This window comes from Coregonus clupeaformis, chromosome 3, assembly GCF_020615455.1.
Source record: "Coregonus clupeaformis isolate EN_2021a chromosome 3, ASM2061545v1, whole genome shotgun sequence".
In the NCBI taxonomy this organism is placed as follows: domain Eukaryota; kingdom Metazoa; phylum Chordata; class Actinopteri; order Salmoniformes; family Salmonidae; genus Coregonus; species Coregonus clupeaformis.
Window position 1 is genome coordinate 45,564,584 of NC_059194.1, and position 14,107 is coordinate 45,578,690.

A 14,107-nucleotide genomic window follows, 5' to 3' on the forward strand; every position below is an offset into this window, starting at 1 on the left:
GCCGACATGTCAGAATAGCGACGATGTGTGTCGAAGGAATAGAACATGGGCAGCACAGAATAGGTTTTGAATCGAATAACTTGATGTCTGTCTACGTAGACACCACGATTGCTTGTATGTAGCCGAAACCATGATCTATGTTTACAACAAATAACAACTACTATTAAAAATGTCATGTTTTAATACTAATCACAAAGATATAATTTGACAAAACATTAACAAATAAATAAATGAATATAATATAATGAATTCTTTTTCTGGGAGTGGTCATTGAATCCACAATATACCAGAGAAGCGTCTGAGCACTGTGCATCAAAACAGGTTCGTGTCTCACAGACAAACAACATAGATCGAAGCTATGTCGACTTTCCAGAACACAGAAAACGTGAAGGGGGATTCTTGCTGCATCACTGCAGTGTTTGACATACACACGTCGGACTCCAGTCATGTAACTACTACCGACAACACCACCGTCGTCGTCACTGTGATCGGTCTGGGCATCGGAGGATCGACTCGACTGAATCTGAGCACCATCAACTTCAACGACATCTATTCTGTGTTCAATCGAGTAGTGAAGAACATACCCATACTTCTCGGGTACACGGTGAAAAGCCTCTCGGTCATGCCCAACAACAAACTGGAGGTAAGACTATTTGTCGAACCGAAATATAGTCTGTTGAGTTATGAGCTGTGGCTCGTTCGGGTCGTAGGACAGACTCTGCTCTTGTGGTTTTACCACGGTGCAGTGTCACACATCATGGTGACACACCAGGACCATTTGCAGAAGATACACCGTGAAGCTGTGGGATGGTGTCCCTGTGCAATGTTGACCGGTTTCGACGACAGCGAGTCTTGTACTTGTGCTTTGTACTACGACATGTGGGACATGGACGTTCGTCACAGCCACGTCCGAGACCATTTGTTGACATATCGGACATATCGGCAAATGCCATGCGATATCTCTTCCGTGTGTAGCGGTGTCCACATGACAGATCTCTCAGATGAGGAACAGACACTTCTGATGAAGAAAGTCGCCTGGATATTTCAAGGCTTTTCTGTTGCCCCCAAACAAGACGCCATGATGGGGATCCATTCGAGCCGTTCGATCTGGTGATTTCCTTGTAATATTGTAGGTGTCACTACTCGACAACAATGCTGGAAACCCAAGATGTCCATTTCCTCAACAAGTGAATATATGTCATCTGCTCTTCGGCTTGCTGACAATTGAACATCTCCGCACGTGTTTCATTCTGACAGTCTGTCAGCTTGTATACTTGCGGTACAACATTTTTGGTTTTCGTGAAATCACAAGGTCTAACACGTAGCCTGGGTCGTTTTGACCCCAGCCAGGACAGGAGAGGACAATGCTAGGGGTCATACAGCCACTCGCTCTAACACATAGGCACTGACACGTAGCCTGGGTCTTTTTGACCCGGACAGGACAACGGGAGGGTTAAATTTTGCATGAAAAGGGTCTAAAATATGTTTTAACGTTCAGCACTAGAAGGACATATGTAGAATATAACATACAAGGGTTTTCAAATGTGATTAAAAAAATAAATAATTCGATGAATATTTTCTAAAATCATGTTTTAGGCAAAATCCACAATGCAACTAGTTCGGCATATGAAGGGATACCATTTCTTTTATAACAAACGTGAAAAATATATTTTTTTAATTTAGCATGAAAAGGGTCTAAAATATGTTTTAACGTTCAGCACTAGAAGGACATATATAGAATTCAACATAAAAGGGTTTTCAAATGTGATTTAAAAAATAAAAAATTCAATGAATATTTTCTAAAATCATGTTTTAGGCAAAATCCACCATGCAACTAGTTCGGCATATGAAGGGATACAATTTTTTTCATAACAAACGTGAATAATATTTTTTATACATTTTGCATGAAAAGTGTCTAAAATATTTTTTTTACGTTCAGCACTAGAAGGACAGACGTAGAATACAATTTAGAAGGGTTTTCAAATGTGATTTTTTAAAAGCTTTTTTCAATGAATATTGTATATAATCATGTTTTAGGCAAAATCCACAAAAAAACTAGTTCGGCATATGAAGGGATACAAAGTTTTTTTTATAAAAAACTTGAAAAATATATTTTTTTAATTTTGCATGAAAAGGGTCTAAAATATGTTTTAACGTTCAGCACTAGAAGGACATATGTAGAATATAACATACAAGGGTTTTCAAATGTGATTAAAAAATAAATAATTCAATGAATATTTTCTAAAATCATGTTTTAGGCAAAATCCACCATGCAACTAGTTCGGCATATGAAGGGATACAATTTTTTTCATAACAAACGTGAACAATATTTTTCATACATTTTGCTTGAAAAGGGTCTAAAATATTTTTTTTACGTTCAGCACTAGAAGGACATATGTAGAATTCAACATACAAGGGTTTTCAAATGTGATTTTAAAAAAAAATTCAATGAATATTTTCTAAAATCATGTTTTAGGCAAAATCCACAATGCAACTAGTTCGGCATATGAAGGGATACAATTTTTTTTATAACAAACGTGAAAAATATTTTTTATACATTTTGCATGAAAAGGGTCTAAAATATTTTTTTTACGTTCAGCACTAGATGGACAGACGTAGAATAAAATTTAGAAGGGTTTTCGAATGTGATTTTTTAAAAAGCTTTTTTCAATGAATAATGTCTAAAATCATGTTTTAGGCAAAATCCACAAAAAAACTAGTTCGGCATATGAAGGGATACAAAGTTTTTTAAATAAAAAACGTGAAAAATATATTTTTTAAATTTTGCATGAAAAGGGTCTAAAATATGTTTTAACGTTCAGCACTAGAAGGACATATATAGAATTCAACATAAAAGGGTTTTCAAATGTGATTTAAAAAATAAAAAATTCAATGAATATTTTCTAAAATCATGTTTTAGGCAAAATCCACCATGCAACTAGTTCGGCATATGAAGGGATACAATTTTTTTCATAACAAACGTGAATAATATTTTTTATACATTTTGCATGAAAAGTGTCTAAAATATTTTTTTTACGTTCAGCACTAGAAGGACAGACGTAGAATACAATTTAAAAGGGTTTTCAAATGTGATTTTTTAAAAAGCTTTTTTCAATGAATATTGTATATAATCATGTTTTAGGCAAAATCCACAAAAAAACTAGTTCGGCATATGAAGGGATACAAAGTTTTTTTTATAAAAAACGTGAAAAATATATTTTTTAAATTTTGCATGAAAAGGGTCTAAAATATGTTTTAACGTTCAGCACTAGAAGGACATATGTAGAATATAACATACAAGGGTTTTCAAATGTGATTAAAAAAATAAATAATTCAATGAATATTTTCTAAAATCATGTTTTAGGCAAAATCCACAATGCAACTAGTTCGGCATATGAAGGGATACAATTTTTTTATAACAAACGTGAAAACTATTTTTTATACATTTTGCATGAAAAGGGTCTAAAATATTTTTATTTACGTTCAGAATTAGAAGGACATATGTAGAATTCAACATACAAGGGTTCTCAAATGTGATTTTAAAAAAAATAAATTCAATGAATATTTTCTAAAATCATGTTTTAGGCAAAATCCACCATGCAACTAGTTCGGCATATGAAGGGATACAAATTTTTTTATAACAAACGTGAAAACTATTTTTTATACATTTTGCATGAAAAGTGTCTAAAATATTTTTTTTACGTTCAGCACTAGAAGGACAGACGTAGAATACAATTTAGAAGGGTTTTCAAATGTGATTTTTTTAAAAGCTTTTTTCAATTAATATTGTATATAATCATGTTTTAGGCAAAATCCACAAAAAAACTAGTTCGGCATATGAAGGGATACAAAGTTTTTTTATAAAAAACTTGAAAAAATATATTTTTTAATTTTGCATGAAAAGGGTCTAAAATATGTTTTAACGTTCAGCACTAGAAGGACATATGTAGAATACAACATACAAGGGTTTTCAAATGTGATTAAAAAAATAAATAATTCAATGAATATTTTCTAAAATCATGTTTTAGGCAAAATCCACCATGCAACTAGTTCGGCATATGAAGGGATACAATTTTTTTCATAACAAACGTGAATAATATTTTTTATAAATTTTGCATGAAAAGGGTCTAAAATATGTTTTAACGTTCAGCACTAGAAGGACATATGTAGAATATAACATACAAGGGTTTTCAAATGTGATTAAAAAAATTAATAATTCTATGAATATTTTCTAAAATCATGTTTTATGCAAAATCCACAATGCAACTAGTTCGGCATATGAAGGGATACAATTTTTTTATAAAAAACGTGAAAAATATTTTTTAAATTTTGCATGAAAAGGGTCTAAAATATGTTTTAACGTTCAGCACTAGAAGGACATATGTAGAATATAACATACAAGGGTATTCAAATGTGATTAAAAAAATAAATAATTCTATGAATATTTTCTAAAATCATGTTTTAGGCAAAATCCACAATGCAACTAGTTCGGCATATGAAGGGATACAAAGTTTTTTTATAAAAAACGTGAAAAATATATTTTACATTTTGCATGAAAAGGGGTCTAAAATATGTTTTAACGTTCAGCACTAGAAGGACATATGTAGAATATAACATACAAGGGTTTTCAAATGTGATTAAAAAATAAATAATTCTATGAATATTTTCTAAAATCATGTTTTAGGCAAAATCCACAATGCAACTAGTTCGGCATATGAAGGGATACAATTTTTTTATAACAAACGTGAAAACTATTTTTTATACATTTTGCATGAAAAGGGTCTAAACTATTTTTATTACGTTCATCATTAGAAGGACATATGTAGAATTCAACATACAAGGGTTCTCAAATGTGATTTAAAAAATAAAAAATTCAATGAATATTTTCTAAAATCATGTTTTAGGCAAAATCCACCATACAACTAGTTCGGCATATGAAGGGATACAATTTTTTTCATAACAAACGTGAATAATATTTTTTATACATTTTGCATGAAAAGTGTCTAAAATATTTTTTTTACGTTCAGCACTAGAAGGACAGACGTAGAATACAATTTAGAAGGGTTTTCAAATGTGATTTTTAAAAGCTTTTTTCAATGAATATTGTATATAATCATGTTTTAGGCAAAATCCACAAAAAAACTAGTTCGGCATATGAAGGGATACAAAGTTTTTTTATAAAAAAACTTGAAAAATATATTTTTTAATTTTGCATGAAAAGGGTCTAAAATATGTTTTAACGTTCAGCACTAGAAGGACATATGTAGAATATAACATACAAGGGTTTTCAAATGTGATTAAAAAAATAAATAATTCAATGAATATTTTCTAAAATCATGTTTTAGGCAAAATCCACCATGCAACTAGTTCGGCATATGAAGGGATACAATTTTTTTCATAACAAACGTGAACAATATTTTTCATACATTTTGCTTGAAAAGGGTCTAAAATATTTTTTTTACGTTCAGCACTAGAAGGACATATGTAGAATTCAACATACAAGGGTTTTCAAATGTGATTTAAAAAAAAATTCTATGAATATTTTCTAAAATCATGTTTTAGGCAAAATCCACAATGCAACTAGTTCGGCATATGAAGGGATACAATTTTTTTATAACAAACGTGAAAAATATTTTTATACATTTTGCATAAAAGGGTCTAAAATATGTTTTAACGTTCAGCATTAGAAGGACATATGTAGAATTCAACATACAAGGGTTTTCAAATGTGATTAAAAAAATAAATAATTCTATGAATATTTTCTAAAATCATGTTTTAGGCAAAATCCACAATGCAACTAGTTCGGCATATGAAGGGATACAAAGTTTTTTTATAAAAAACGTGAAAAATATATTTTTTACATTCTGCATGAAAAGGGTCTAAAATATGTTTTAACGTTCAGCACTAGAAGGACATATGTAGAATATAACATACAAGGGTTTTCAAATGTGATTTTAAAAAAATAAATAATTCTATGAATATTGTCTAAAATCATGTTTTAGGCAAAATCCACAATGAAACTAGTTCGGCATATGAAGGGATACAATTTTTTTATAACAAACGTGAAAAACTATTTTTTATACATTTTGCATGAAAAGGGTCTAAAATATGTTTTAACGTTCAGCAGTAGAAGGACATATGTAGAATATAACATACAAGGGTTTTCAAATGTGATTAAAAAAATAAATAATTCTATGAATATTTTCTAAAATCATGTTTTAGGCAAAATCCACAATGCAACTAGTTCGGCATATGAAGGGATAAATTTTTTTTCAGAACAAACGTGAATAATATTTTTTATACATTTTGCATGAAAAGTGTCTAAAATATTTTTTACGTTCAGCACTAGAAGGACAGACGTAGAATACAATTTAGAAGGGTTTTCAAATGTGATTTTTTTAAAAGCTTTTTTCAATGAATATTGTATATAATCATGTTTTAGGCAAAATCCACAAAAACTAGTTCGGCATATGAAGGGATACAAAGTTTTTTTATAAAAAACTTGAAAAATATATTTTTAATTTTGCATGAAAAGGGTCTAAAATATGTTTTAACGTTCAGCACTAGAAGGACATATGTAGAATATAACATACAAGGGTTTTCAAATGTGATTAAAAAAATAAATAATTCTATGAATATTTTCTAAAATCATGTTTTAGGCAAAATCCACAATGCAACTAGTTCGGCATATGAAGGGATACAATTTTTTTATAACAAACGTGAAAAATATTTTTATACATTTTGCATGAAAAGGGTCTAAAATATGTTTTATTACGTTCAGCACTAGAAGGACATATGTAGAATATCAACATACAAGGGTTTCAAATGTGATTAAAAAAATAAATAATTCTATGAATATTTTCTAAAATCATGTTTTAGGCAAAATCCACAATGCAACTAGTTCGGCATATGAAGGGATACAAAGTTTTTTCATAACAAACGTGAATAATATTTTTATACATTTTGCATGAAAAGGGTCTAAAATATGTTTTAACGTTCAGCACTAGAAGGACATATGTAGAATACAACATACAAGGGTTTTCAAATGTGATTAAAAAATAAATAATTCTATGAATATTTTCTAAAATCATGTTTTAGGCAAAATCCACAATGCAACTAGTTCGGCATATGAAGGGATACAAAGTTTTTTTATAACAAACGTGAAAAATATTTTTTATACATTTTGCATGAAAAGGGTCTAAAATATGTTTTAACGTTCAGCACTAGAAGGACATATGTAGAATATAACATACAAGGGTTTTCAAATGTGATTAAAAAAAAATAATAATTCTATGAATATTTTCTAAAATCATGTTTTAGGCAAAATCCACAATGCAACTAGTTCGGCATATGAAGGGATACAAAGTTTTTTTATAAAAAACGTGAAAAATATATTTTTAAAATTTTGCATGAAAAGGGTCTAAAATATGTTTTAACGTTCAGCACTAGAAGGACATATGTAGAATATAACATACAAGGGTTTTCAAATGTGATTAAAAAAATAAATAATTCTATGAATATTTTCTAAAATCATGTTTTAGGCAAAATCCACAATGCAACTAGTTCGGCATATGAAGGGATACAATTTTTTTCATAACAAACGTGAATAATATTTTTTATACATTTTGCATGAAAAGTGTCTAAAATATTTTTTTTACGTTCAGAATTAGAAGGACATATGTAGAATTCAACATACAAGGGTTCTCAAATGTGATTTAAAAAAAAAAAATTCAATGAATATTTTCTAAAATCATGTTTTAGGCAAAATCCACCATACAACTAGTTCGGCATATGAAGGGATACAATTTTTTTCATAACAAACGTGAATAATATTTTTTATACATTTTGCATGAAAAGTGTCTAAAATATTTTTTTTACGTTCAGCACTAGAAGGACAGACGTAGAATACAATTTAGAAGGGTTTTCAAATGTGATTTTTTTAAAAGCTTTTTTCAATGAATATTGTATATAATCATGTTTTAGGCAAAATCCACAAAAAAACTAGTTCGGCATATGAAGGGATACAAAGTTTTTTTTATAAAAAACTTGAAAAATATATATTTTTAATTTTGCATGAAAAGGGTCTAAAATATGTTTTAACGTTCAGCACTAGAAGGACATATGTAGAATATAACATACAAGGGTTTTCAAATGTGATTAAAAAAATAAATAATTCAATGAATATTTTCTAAAATCATGTTTTAGGCAAAATCCACCATGCAACTAGTTCGGCATATGAAGGGATACAATTTTTTTCATAACAAACGTGAACAATATTTTTCATACATTTTGCTTTAAAAGGGTCTAAAATATTTTTTTTACGTTCAGCACTAGAAGGACATATGTAGAATTCAACATACAAGGGTTTTCAAATGTGATTTAAAAAAAAAATTCTATGAATATTTTCTAAAATCATGTTTTAGGCAAAATCCACAATGCAACTAGTTCGGCATATGAAGGGATACAATTTTTTTTATAACAAACGTGAAAAATATTTTTTATACATTTTGCATGAAAAGGGTCTAAAATATTTTTTTTACGTTCAGCACTAGATGGACAGACGTAGAATAAAATTTAGAAGGGTTTTCGAATGTGATTTTTTAAAAAGCTTTTTTCAATGAATAATGTCTAAAATCATGTTTTAGGCAAAATCCACAAAAAAACTAGTTCGGCATATGAAGGGATACAAAGTTTTTTAAATAAAAAACGTGAAAAATATATTTTTTAAATTTTGCATGAAAAGGGTCTAAAATATGTTTTAACGTTCAGCACTAGAAGGACATATGTAGAATATAACATACAAGGGTTTTCAAATGTGATTAAAAAAATAAATAATTCTATGAATATTTTCTAAAATCATGTTTTAGGCAAAATCCACAATGCAACTAGTTCGGCAAATGAAGGGATACAATTTTTTTTATAACAAAAGTGAAAACTATTTTTTATACATTTTGCATGAAAAGGGTCTAAACTATTTTTATTACGTTCAGCATTAGAAGGACATATGTAGAATTCAACATACAAGGGTTCTCAAATGTGATTTAAAAAATAAAAAATTCTATGAATATTTTCTAAAATCATGTTTTAGGCAAAATCCACCATGCAACTAGTTCGGCATATGAAGGGATACAATTTTTTTCATAACAAACGTGAATAATATTTTTTATACATTTTGCATGAAAAGGGTCTAAAATATTTTTTTACGTTCAGCACTAGAAGGACAGACGTAGAATACAATTTAGAAGGGTTTTCGAATGTGATTTTTTAAAAGCTTTTTTTCAATGAATATTGTCTATAATCATGTTTTAGGCAAAATCCACAAAAAAACTAGTTCGGCATATGAAGGGATACAAACGTTTTTTTATAAAAAACTTGAAAAATAAATATTTTTTAATTTTGCATGAAAAGGGTCTAAAATATGTTTTAACGTTCAGCACTAGAAGGACATATGTAGAATATAACATACAAGGGTTTTCAAATGTGATTAAAAAAATAAATAATTCAATGAATATTTTCTAAAATCATGTTTTAGGCAAAATCCACAATGCAACTAGTTCGGCATATGAAGGGATACAATTTTTTTCATAACAAACGTGAACAATATTTTTCATACATTTTGCATGAAAAGGGTCTAAAATATTTTTTTTTACGTTCAGCACTAGAAGGACATATGTAGAATTCAACATACAAGGGTTTTCAAATGTGATTAAAAAAAAAATTCTATGAATATTTTCTAAAATCATGTTTTAGGCAAAATCCACAATGCAACTAGTTCGGCATATGAAGGGATACAATTTTTTTTATAACAAACGTGAAAAATATTTTTTATACATTTTGCATGAAAAGGGTCTAAAATATTTTTTTTACGTTCAGCACTAGAAGGACATATGTAGAATAAAATTTAGAAGGGTTTTCGAAAGTGATTTTTTTAAAAAGATTTTTTCAATGAATAATGTCTAAAATCATGTTTTAGGCAAAATCCACAAAAAAACTAGTTCGGCATATGAAGGGATACAATTTTTTTCATAACAAACGTGAATAATATTTTTTATAAATTTTGCATGAAAAGGGTCTAAAATATGTTTTAACGTTCAGCACTAGAAGGACATATGTAGAATATAACATACAAGGGTTTTCAAATGTGATTAAAAAAATAAATAATTCAATGAATATTTTCTAAAATCATGTTTTAGGCAAAATCCACAATGCAACTAGTTCGGCATATGAAGGGATACAAAGTTTTTTTATAAAAAACGTGAAAAATATATTTTTACATTTTGCATGAAAAGGGTCTAAAATATGTTTTAACGTTCAGCACTAGAAGGACATATGTAGAATATAACATACAAGGGTTTTCAAATGTGATTAAAAAAATAAATAATTCTATGAATATTTTCTAAAATCATGTTTTAGGCAAAATCCACAATGCAACTAGTTCGGCATATGAAGGGATACAATTTTTTTTTATAACAAACGTGAAAACTATTTTTTATACATTTTGCATGAAAAGGGTCTAAAATATTTTTATTACGTTCAGCATTAGAAGGACATATGTAGAATTCAACATACAAGGGTTTTCAAATGTGATTAAAAAAATAAATAATTCTATGAATATTTTCTAAAATCATGTTTTAGGCAAAATCCACAATGCAACTAGTTCGGCATATGAAGGGATACAATTTTTTTTCATAACAAACGTGAATAATATTTTTTATACATTTTGCATGAAAAGGGTCTAAAATATGTTTTAACGTTCAGCACTAGAAGGACAGACGTAGAATACAACATAGAAGGGTTTTCAAATGTGATTAAAAAATAAATAATTCAATGAATATTTTCTATAATCATGTTTTAGGCAAAATCCACAAGCAAACTAGTTCGGCATATGAAGGGATACAAAGTTTTTTTATAAACAAAACGTGAAAAATATTTTTTATAAATTTTGCATGAAAAGGGTCTAAAATATGTTTTAACGTTCAGCACTAGAAGGACATATGTAGAATATAACATACAAGGGTTTTCAAATGTGATTAAAAAAATAAATAATTCTATGAATATTTTCTAAAATCATGTTTTAGGCAAAATCCACAATGCAACTAGTTCGGCATATGAAGGGATACAATTTTTTTCATAACAAACGTGAATAATATTTTTTTATACATTTTGCATGAAAAGGGTCTAAAATATTTTTTAACGTTCAGCACTAGAAGGACAGACGTAGAATACAATTTACAAGGGTTTTCAAATGTGATTAAAAAGTTTTTCAATGAATATTGTCTAAAATCATGTTTTAGGCAAAATCCACAAAGAAACTAGTTCGGCATATGAAGGGATACAAAGTTTTTTTATAAAAAACGTGAAAAATATATTTTTTTAAATTCTGCAAAAAAGGGTCTAAAATATGTTTTAACGTTCAGCACTAGAAGGACATATGTAGAATATAACATACAAGGGTTTTCAAATGTGATTAAAAAAATAAATAATTCAATGAATATTTTCTAAAATCATGTTTTAGGCAAAATCCACAATGCAACTAGTTCGGCATATGAAGGGATACAATTTTTTTCATAACAAACGTGAAAAATATTTTTATACATTTTGCATGAAAAGGGTCTAAAATATTTTTTTACGTTCAGCACTAGAAGGACATATGTAGAATTCAACATACAAGGGTTTTCAAATGTGATTTTAAAAAAAAATAATTCAATGAATATTTTCTAAAATCATGTTTTAGGCAAAATCCACAATGCAACTAGTTCGGCATATGAAGGGATACAAATTTTTTTTATAACAAACGTGAAAAATATTTTTTATACATTTTGCATGAAAAGGGTCTAAAATATTTTTTACGTTCAGCACTAGAAGGACAGACGTAGAATAAAATTTACAAGGGTTTTCAAATGTGATTTTTTAAAAAAAAGTTTATTCAATGAATATTGTCTAAAATCATGTTTTAGGCAAAATCCACAAAAAAACTAGTTCGGCATATGAAGGGATACAAAGTTTTTTTATAAAAAACGTGAAAAATATATTTTTTAAATTTTGCATGAAAAGGGTCTAAAATATGTTTTAACGTTCAGCACTAGAAGGACATATGTAGAATATAACATACAAGGGTTTTCAAATGTGATTAAAAAAATAAATAATTCTATGAATATTTTCTAAAATCATGTTTTAGGCAAAATCCACAATGCAACTAGTTCGGCATATGAAGGGATACAATTTTTTTTATAACAAACGTGAAAACTATTTTTTATACATTTTGCATGAAAAGGGTCTAAAATATTTTTATTACGTTCAGCATTAGAAGGACATATGTAGAATTCAACATACAAGGGTTTCAAATGTGATTAAAAAAATTAAAAATTCAATGAATATTTTCTAAAATCATGTTTTAGGCAAAATCCACCATGCAACTAGTTCGGCATATGAAGGGATACAATTTTTTTCATAACAAACGTGAATAATATTTTTTTATACATTTTGCATGAAAAGGGTCTAAAATATTTTTTAACGTTCAGCACTAGAAGGACAGATGTAGAATACAATATAGAAGGGTTTTCAAATGTGATTTTTTAAAAAAGATTATTCAATGAATATTGTCTATAAATCATGTTATAGGCAAAATCCACAAATGCAACTAGTTCGGCATATGAAGGGATACAAAGTTTTTTTATAACAAACGTGAAAACATATTTTTTATAAATTTTGCATGAAAAGGGTCTAAAATATGTTTTAACGTTCAGCACTAGAAGGACATATGTAGAATATAACATACAAGGGTTTTCAAATGTGATTAAAAAAATAAATAATTCAATGAATATTTTCTAAAATCATGTTTTAGGCAAAATCCACAATGCAACTAGTTCGGCATATGAAGGGATACAATTTTTTTATAACAAACGTGAATAATATTTTTATAAATTTTGCATGAAAAGGGTCTAAAATATGTTTTAACGTTCAGCATTAGAAGGACATATGTAGAATTCAACATACAAGGGTTTTCAAATGTGATTAAAAAAATAAATAATTCTATGAATATTTTCTAAAATCATGTTTTATGCAAAATCCACAATGCAACTAGTTCGGCATATGAAGGGATACAATTTTTTTTATAACAAACGTGAAAAATATTTTTTATACATTTTGCATGAAAAGGGTCTAAAATATGTTTTAACGTTCAGCACTAGAAGGACATATGTAGAATATAACATACAAGGGTTTTCAAATGTGATTTAAAAAAAAATTATTCTATGAATATTTTCTAAAATCATGTTTTAGGCAAAATCCACAATGCAACTAGTTCGGCATATGAAGGGATACAAAGTTTTTTTATAAAAAACGTGAAAAATATATTTTTTACATTTTGCATGAAAAGGGTCTAAAATATGTTTTAACGTTCAGCACTAGAAGGACATATGTAGAATATAACATACAAGGGTTTTCAAATGTGATTAAAAAAATAAATAATTCTATGAATATTTTCTAAAATCATGTTTTAGGCAAAATCCACAATGCAACTAGTTCGGCATATGAAGGGATACAATTTTTTTTATAACAAACGTGAAAACTATTTTTTATACATTTTGCATGAAAAGGGTCTAAAATATTTTTATTACGTTCAGCATTAGAAGGACATATGTAGAATTCAACATACAAGGGTTTTCAAATGTGATTTAAAAAATAAAAAATTCTATGAATATTTTCTAAAATCATGTTTTAGGCAAAATCCACCATGCAACTAGTTCGGCATATGAAGGGATACAATTTTTTTCATAACAAACGTGAATAATATTTTTTATAAATTTTGCATGAAAAGGGTCTAAAATATGTTTTAACGTTCAGCACTAGAAGGACATATGTAGAATATAACATACAAGGGTTTTCAAATGTGATTTTTAAAAAAAAATTATTCTATGAATATTTTCTAAAATCATGTTTTATGCAAAATCCACAATGCAACTAGTTCGGCATATGAAGGGATACCATTTTTTTTATAACAAACGTGAAAAATATTTTTTATACATTTTGCATGAAAAGGGTCTAAAATATGTTTTAACGTTCAGCACTAGAAGGACATATGTAGAATATAACATACAAGGGTTTT